Genomic DNA, 7,365 nt, shown 5'->3' on the forward strand with positions numbered 1-7,365 from the left:
GCCACACGTTATACTCTGGCCAAGTGAAGATATTTGGGAACCTTTGAGGCACTGTTCTTGTTTGGGGGGGGGGGGGGGTTATTTTTTTCCTCTCTCTTTCTTAGGTGGTTTGGATTTGCTAATAGGTTAGGGTGTGGGGCTTGGGTGGGAGGGTGGAGATTTACAGGAGGGAATTATAGTTATACCACCTCCCCAAGCACAAAGGCCTAGAACAACTTAAAAATGTTCTCAAGGGTTACACACATACACTTACAAGTTGTTCTAGGCCTTTGTGCTTGGGGAGGGGGGTCTCAATCTGTTATCTGTAATTGGTTATTTAGTCTCCTGAATGTATGGTTTTCTTATGTTCTGTTTCTCAATATTCAATAAAGACTTTTAAAAATTGAGAAAAATACTTTCACAGACTAAATACGTCTAGAGCTTGGAAAGGATAAGGCCATTACATACTACATGATATCAGTTAACTGCTGGCCTACAGATAAGTTTAAGCATATATTTTTAGCACTGTCAAAGATCTTAAACATCACAGTAAAGTTTGTAGAGAACTCTGGCTTCTAAGGAGAGTCAATGCAGTAAAACAAAAAGGGACTTTTTTTTTTTTTAGAGAAGACAAACGGCTATATTCTGTACGGTCTGCAATTTTTCCCATTTATATATTTGGAAATGTCCAAATAGACAATATTACAATCTAATTTGCTCAGGATCAGGGGTTAAACCACTGATCTAAAATTTATCTTGAATATATTTATGGATTCTTTTCAAATTTCTCAGGGTCCAGAAATAGCTTTACCAAATAATTCATCAGAGGTTTATTTATTTCTTACATTTGTACCCCGCACTTTCCCGCTCATCGCAGGCTCAATACGGCTTACATAGTAACAAGAGAGTACAATCTGTAGTATCAGAATCAAGGAGGTTCCATTGATAGGTTATCTATTATAATTACTAATGTTTTTAATAATGTTTCTAGGTTATATTTGATGTTATCCACAAATGTACCATACTCATGATCAAGTCCAGAATTTGGCCCAATTATTTATTACATTTGTATCCCACATTTTCCCACCTATTTGCAGGCTCACTGTGGCTTACATAGTATCGGAGAGGCATTTGCAGACTCCGGTGTGATCGAATACAAAATTATGTGGTGGTAAGATAAAGTTCATGTAGCACTGCCACATTAGGGAATCGTGCAACGGAAGAGTTAAGTCCATTACGTACTTTAGTTTTGTTGTGTTGCAGAGATCAGGTATTTAAGTTGGATCGGTAGGGTATGCTTTTTTAAACATGTTAGTTTTTAGTGACTTCCGAAAGTTTAGGTGGTCATACGTCATTTTCAAGGCTTTTGGTAGCGCATTCCACAGTTGCGTGCTTATGTAGGAGAAACTGGATGCGTAAGTTGATTTGTATTTAAGTCCTTTGCAGCATGGGTAGAGCAGATTTAGGAATGTATGTTTGTTGATTCGGATGTGTTTCTAGTTGGTAAGTCGAACAAGTCTGTCATGTATCCCGGGGCTTTGCCGTAGATGATTTTGTGAACCAGGGTGCAGATTTTGAAAGCAATGCGTTCTTTGATTGGGAGCCAGTGTAGCTTTTTGAGAAGGAGTTTTGCGCTTTCAAATCGCATTTTTCCAAATATAAGCCTAGCTGCCGTGTTTTGTGCAGTCTGATAAGGTTTGTTCTTTGCATCCCGCATAAATTCCATTGCAGTAGTCTACGTGGCTTGGTAGGTACCATTGATTGTATCAGGTTGCGAAATGTTTCCCTCGGGAAGAATTGTTTCAAGCGTTTGAGTTTCCACATTGAGTGGAACATTTTCTTTGCTGTGGATGCCACTTGGCTCTCTAGCGTTAGATTACGGTCCATCATAACGCCGAGGATTTTCAGGCTGTCCGAGATAGGAAGGGTGTAGTCTAGGATGTTGATATTTGTGGGGTTGTCCGCGCTGTGTTGTGATGAGAGGATGAGACAATGTGTTTTTTTCTTTATTTTTAGTTGAAATGCATTTGCCCATGAGTCCATGATGTTCAAGCTGAGATTGACTTCGTTAAGTGATTTCTGTCAGTTTGGTTTTGTAAAGAATGTATATTATGACATCGACTGCATATATGAAAGGGTTAAGGCCTTGGTTGGATAATGTCTTGGCTAATGGGGTCATCATTAGGTTGAAGAGGGTCAGTGATAGCGGTGATCTCTGTGGTACTCCACAGTCTGCTTTCCACGGTGATGATATGCTGGAGTTGATTTTACTTGGTATGTTCTTGTGGTTAGGAAGCCCTTGGTCCAGTTATGTTTCCACCAATCCCAAACTTATCTAGTAGTCTTATTAGTATATTATGGTTTACCATGTCAAATGCACTAGACATGTCAAATTGGAGAAGGATGTTTCTGCCTAGTGTTATTTTCCGTTTGAATTTGGCTAGGAGAGTGAGTAGTACTGTTTCAGTGCTGTGGAAGGGGCGGAAACCTGTGATTCATATAATATTGAGAATTTGTTTATATAATCTGTAATCAGTTTGACTACCAATGGGATTGATGCTACTGGACGGTAGTTAGTGATTTCATTTGTTTTTTTTGTGTCTTTAGGTATTGGGGTGAGTAGGATATTGCCATTTTCCTTGGGGAAGAGACCCTACTGAAGCACGTAATTTAGGTGGGACGTGAGGCCTACTATGAAGCAGTCAGGGGTGGATTTGATTAGGTAGCAAGGACAGGTATCTAGTTTGCATTGAGTGTTGGAGACCCTGCTAATTGCCTGTGTGACTTTTGACCGTAAGTGGGGCAAAGTTTAACCAAGTTCGGTCGGCCGGGTATTCTCCAGTGGTTGTGTCCAGCTCGTTAAGGAAGGTTTCGATGTCCATGTTGTCCTGAGGTAGTGTGCTGCGTAGGTTTACAATTTTTTCACTGATGTCTGTATTCATTGTAGTGACCAAGTTGGTGTTTAGGAGTTTGTTCACGAGTTAGTTTCTTTGTATCTTTGTAATCGGTCCCTGTTTTATAGTTTTGTAGTATGATCTTTTTGTCTTATTGCGTATTTGTATTTTCTTTGTATTTGTTTCCATGTGTTGGGTGTATGTTCATCTTTTGTTTTTTTCTGTGCTTGTTCGAGTGTCCTGCTATGTGTTTTTAGCATTTTCAGTTCATTGTCTATTAGATTGTAAGCTTCTTTGAACAGGGACATCTTTCTTCTATGTTTGTGCAGCGCTGCGTATGCCTTGTAGCGCTATAGAAATGCTAAATAGTAGTAGTAGTGAACCATGGTATCGAGTTGTGCCTGCGGTAGGTTCTTGTTCGTAAGGGTGCAATTTCATCTAGTATGCTCTCTTTTGTCCCATTCTATGAGGTAGTTTGTGGAGTCTGGGCAGTCCATTCATTGTTGTATCAGTTGCCAGAATGTTTTTGTGTCTACTTGATCTCTTGTGCTGTAGAATATGTGTTCTTGTATTCGTTGTAAACCCTTCTTCCACCAGTGTAGGGACAAGTTTAGTTTGTAATGGTCGGTCACGGGTGTTTGTCCATTTGATGTCTTATTAAGTTCTGGTCAGTTGAAAGTTTGTGAGAGATGAGAGAGTGTGTGCCCTTTGACGTGGGTTGCTTGGATTTGTGGCCACTTGAGATCCCATAAGCAGAGGAATTCCCTACATTCTCATGCATTGATAGAGTTTGGGTCTTCTAAGTGAAGGTTGATGTCTCCTAATACTAGTATATTGGAGTTGGTTGCACTTGCATTTGAAATGAAGACTATGAAGTTAGTCTGGGCTTCGTTCCAGTTACCTGGACGTCTGTAAAACAGGACACAAATTCTGTAAAACAGAATTCAAATCAATTCTGATTGAGGCAATTTCAAGTTGGGGTGTTATGGACTCGGCAGTGGTTTCAGTGGTAAAATGGGATAGATAGATTAATGCTATGCCTCCGCCTTTTTTTCCCCTTTTCTGGTCCAGTGTATGATTTTGTATCCTGGAGGGCACAGGTCTAGGATTATGGGGTCCTTTTCATCATGGATCCAGATTTCATTAAGAAAGAGTAGGTCAAGGTTTTCAGACATGATCCAGTCCGTTAGTATTGCTGTTTTATTTACAGCGGATCTGGTGTTGATGTAGCCCACTTGGATTGTTTGGAATGGGTCTTCTGTGTTTGGTATTGTGTGGAGTTTTGTTGTCGTTTCTTTAAGGTGAAAATGTTCTCTTTCCCTTCCATTGTGATTGTCCGCATTTTAGTGTTCTTCCTTTGTTTAGGTTATTGTCAGTTTGATGAGGTGTGGTATAATCTGGTCAATCTTTGATGATTGTGTAGTATGGGTATGATGTTACTTTCTGCAAGTGGGGTGGTTACTTTTAAGTGGATCAGTGTTAAGGAGTAGATTATTAGGAGTATAAGTGTTAAGGAGTAGATTATTAAGAGTATAAGTGTTAAGGAGTAGATTATTAAGAGTAGTTTGAGGGTATTCATATTGGTTTCTGTTCCCTGTGGCTACTAATAAGACCGTGTTCTGGTGGATGGATGTGTGATAGGACTGTTTTTTGGTGTGGAATCTGGAGTTGTGGTCTAGTGTGGTTATTTAGTTTGCCTTTCAGCTGTTGGGATCAGTATTGGGTTCCTTTTCAGTGATAAGTTAATGAGCAGGGGAGAGGGGAGAGTAGCTTTGAGTCTGGGTCCTCCTTTAATCTGTCTCCTAGCAGCTAACTGCTTCCCATCCTTCTTACCAGCGAATCTTTAGGACTTATTTCTGACTGTGGCTGGAGACTGAGGGATAGAAGGAGTGGGGGAACTTCAGAGCACTTCCAAGGTAGTTAAGTTAACATGGAGGTGTCAGATGTGCAATTGGCTGTCTGATTGTTGGCAGGTTTGCCCAGAGGGGAGAGGTTCTCTTGAACAGGGAATGGTACTTAATTTAATTGCTCTTTGGAATGTGGTAAGGGAGGACGCTAGTGCTTGAGCACTGGTTTAGACTTTCATGGAATCTTTACATTTCTCAAGCATCTCTTCTAGTATATAAACTTCCGTCTCAGATAATGCTCCAGTAGCTAAAAGTTCGTTTGTGTGCAGACCAGTTAACGTCTGGCTGATTCAATCAAAGCCATAAGACCAATTTTATCCTTCTAGTTTGATCAACAATCTGCTCTCCTCACAAGTCCAACATCTCAGGTATGATCAGATGCCGCACAGAAGGCTCCTTCGGAGGCACGCTGACGTGTCCTCAACTCATTCAGCAAATCTATTAGTCTTTACTTTGGTTTTTGCTGTCAGGTCTATCTGAACCCTGTCAATTGCAAAGTCTCACTATCCTGGGTAAAGTAGACAGTCTACTCACAGTCTGGTGATCGGAGGCATTACCCAGGGCACAGAGACTCCGCAGCCCCGAGAGCTGTGTCAATAGTTGGAGGTACAACCAGAGGAGAGAGGCAGTAGCCTCGGGCTCCGCCGCTGCTCCACTCCCGAGTCCTCGGTGCCCATCTCCAGGACTTCTTCGCTGCACTGCTCCTTCCCCCGCTGCTGCCTCAACCCCAGCGGTCAGCGTGGGCGGCGTGGAACAGCATGGACCGGCCGTGAGCCGCCCATGTCCTTCTCGTTCCTCCTCGTGAGCATCGCCGGCAGTTGCTCCCCTCGCCCGCACTCCTTGACTCTGCAGCCGCGTGTGCGGCGCTCTCCGCTCTCTTCTTCCCACAGCCTCAGGTGGGAGTCCAGGCGGTCGGTGCCTCTCTCGATGTTCACCGGAGGCTGGTCCAGTTAATGGTGGCGACCCGCCCAGCAGGGCAGTGCTACGGCTCTGGGCAGGGAGGAAGTCATGGTCAGCACTCGGCAACGGCGCCTCGCCCGGCAATGATGCCCGCGAGAGGTACTGGGCTCGGCAGCGTTCTCTCCACCCTCGAGGCGAGGCTGTTGGTCTGGACCAGACAGCGGCTGACCACTAATCCGCTGTCCTCCGTGCTCGTGTGGGGCCGACAATTCGTTCCCAGCCGATTTCCAGCTCGGGCCGTCGGAGCTAGCTGCTCCCGTGACCTCTAAGCAGCAGCCATCTTTTAACTTCTGGAAATTAGGAAAAATTTGGTCTTATCCCTGTCCAGCACGAGATGCCTTGGGAGCTGCAGCACAGCTAGATGACATCAGCAACATTCGTGCAGAATGTGGCTGGATATCATAATATGTATCCATTCCATATTTGAGTTTATGACAAATATTATATTGTGGTATATATGTACAAACGATTTGATGATATTTTACTAATTTTGATATATGTTTTTTTCATGGTGTTTAGTGTTTATTAGCTGAGATTATATTTAAAATTTTAAGTTATTAATGTACATATAATTGTTTCTCTTGTAGACCCTGATGCAGCCCAGTTGGGCGAAACACGGCCTGTGTCGGGCTAATTTTATTACCACCTATTAATAAATATTGTTTTATCATCCACGTATCTACTTTGGTTGTTTTCCATATTGGAGTTTGCAGATCGGTTACCCTGTTGTTTTCTTGGACCTAAAATAATGTTATTTGCAGATGATATATTAACATTAGTTGATCCTGGTCACTCTCTCTAAAATCAAGTTTATTGGTATTTTCAACCCTGCCTTACGGGCGTGCCATCTATGCAGTTTACAATGTAATAGAAGAATAAAATAGAAATAGTGAACTTCATAAGAATTGGAAGAAAGGGCAGAACTACAATAAAAATAGTAAAAATGGGGGGGGGGGGGGGGGGGGGGTACACACAAAAGGTAGGCTCTAGTGTATTCCAGGATTATGGCCAGATATCAGGATGTCAGATTAATATGTCTAAATCAGAAATCCTAAATATTAATGCAAGTCCCCAGGAGTACAGCAATTCAAAACCCACTATCCTTTTAAATCAGCTCAGCATAGTATCCAATACCTTTGGGGGAGGGGGAGGGGGAGGGAGGGAGGAGCATTTCAATTTCTCCTGAAGGTCTATACAGAATTATTTTTCCCCCTTGCTAGAAGAACATATGCTGAGCTCAAGCAATGGGAAGGGTTGAATCTAATCTTAGTTAAGAAGATTACATGCTCTGTCTTGCCCAAATTACTTTATTTATAGCACTGCCTTTTACACTGCCTAATAATTTCACTCACTTACCAAAAAAGCATTACATTTTATCTGGAGGAAGAAACTACCTAGGGTACAGCGTGACATGCTATATCAATCACAATGTTTTGGAGGTACAGGAGTGCCTTTGTTTTATAAGATACATAGAGGGGCAAAATCGAACGAAAAAGTCTATCTCCATGGGCGTTTATCTCCGAGAACGGGTCCGTGAAGGGCGGACTGAACCGTATTTTGGGAAAAAATAGACGTCCATGTTTTATTCGACAATTTGTGAGCTGGGAGTTTTTGTTTTTCAGCGA

General features: G+C 42.3%; 1 protein-coding gene across 1 annotated transcript in view; it reads right to left on the minus strand.

The window, feature by feature from the left end:
• The window catches only part of CNOT1 (CCR4-NOT transcription complex subunit 1), a 1,017,784-nt gene that overhangs the window by 861,292 nt on the left and 149,127 nt on the right, over positions 1–7,365 (minus strand).

This window comes from Microcaecilia unicolor, chromosome 5 (genome assembly GCF_901765095.1).
Source record: "Microcaecilia unicolor chromosome 5, aMicUni1.1, whole genome shotgun sequence".
NCBI classification, from domain to species: Eukaryota; Metazoa; Chordata; class Amphibia; order Gymnophiona; family Siphonopidae; genus Microcaecilia; species Microcaecilia unicolor.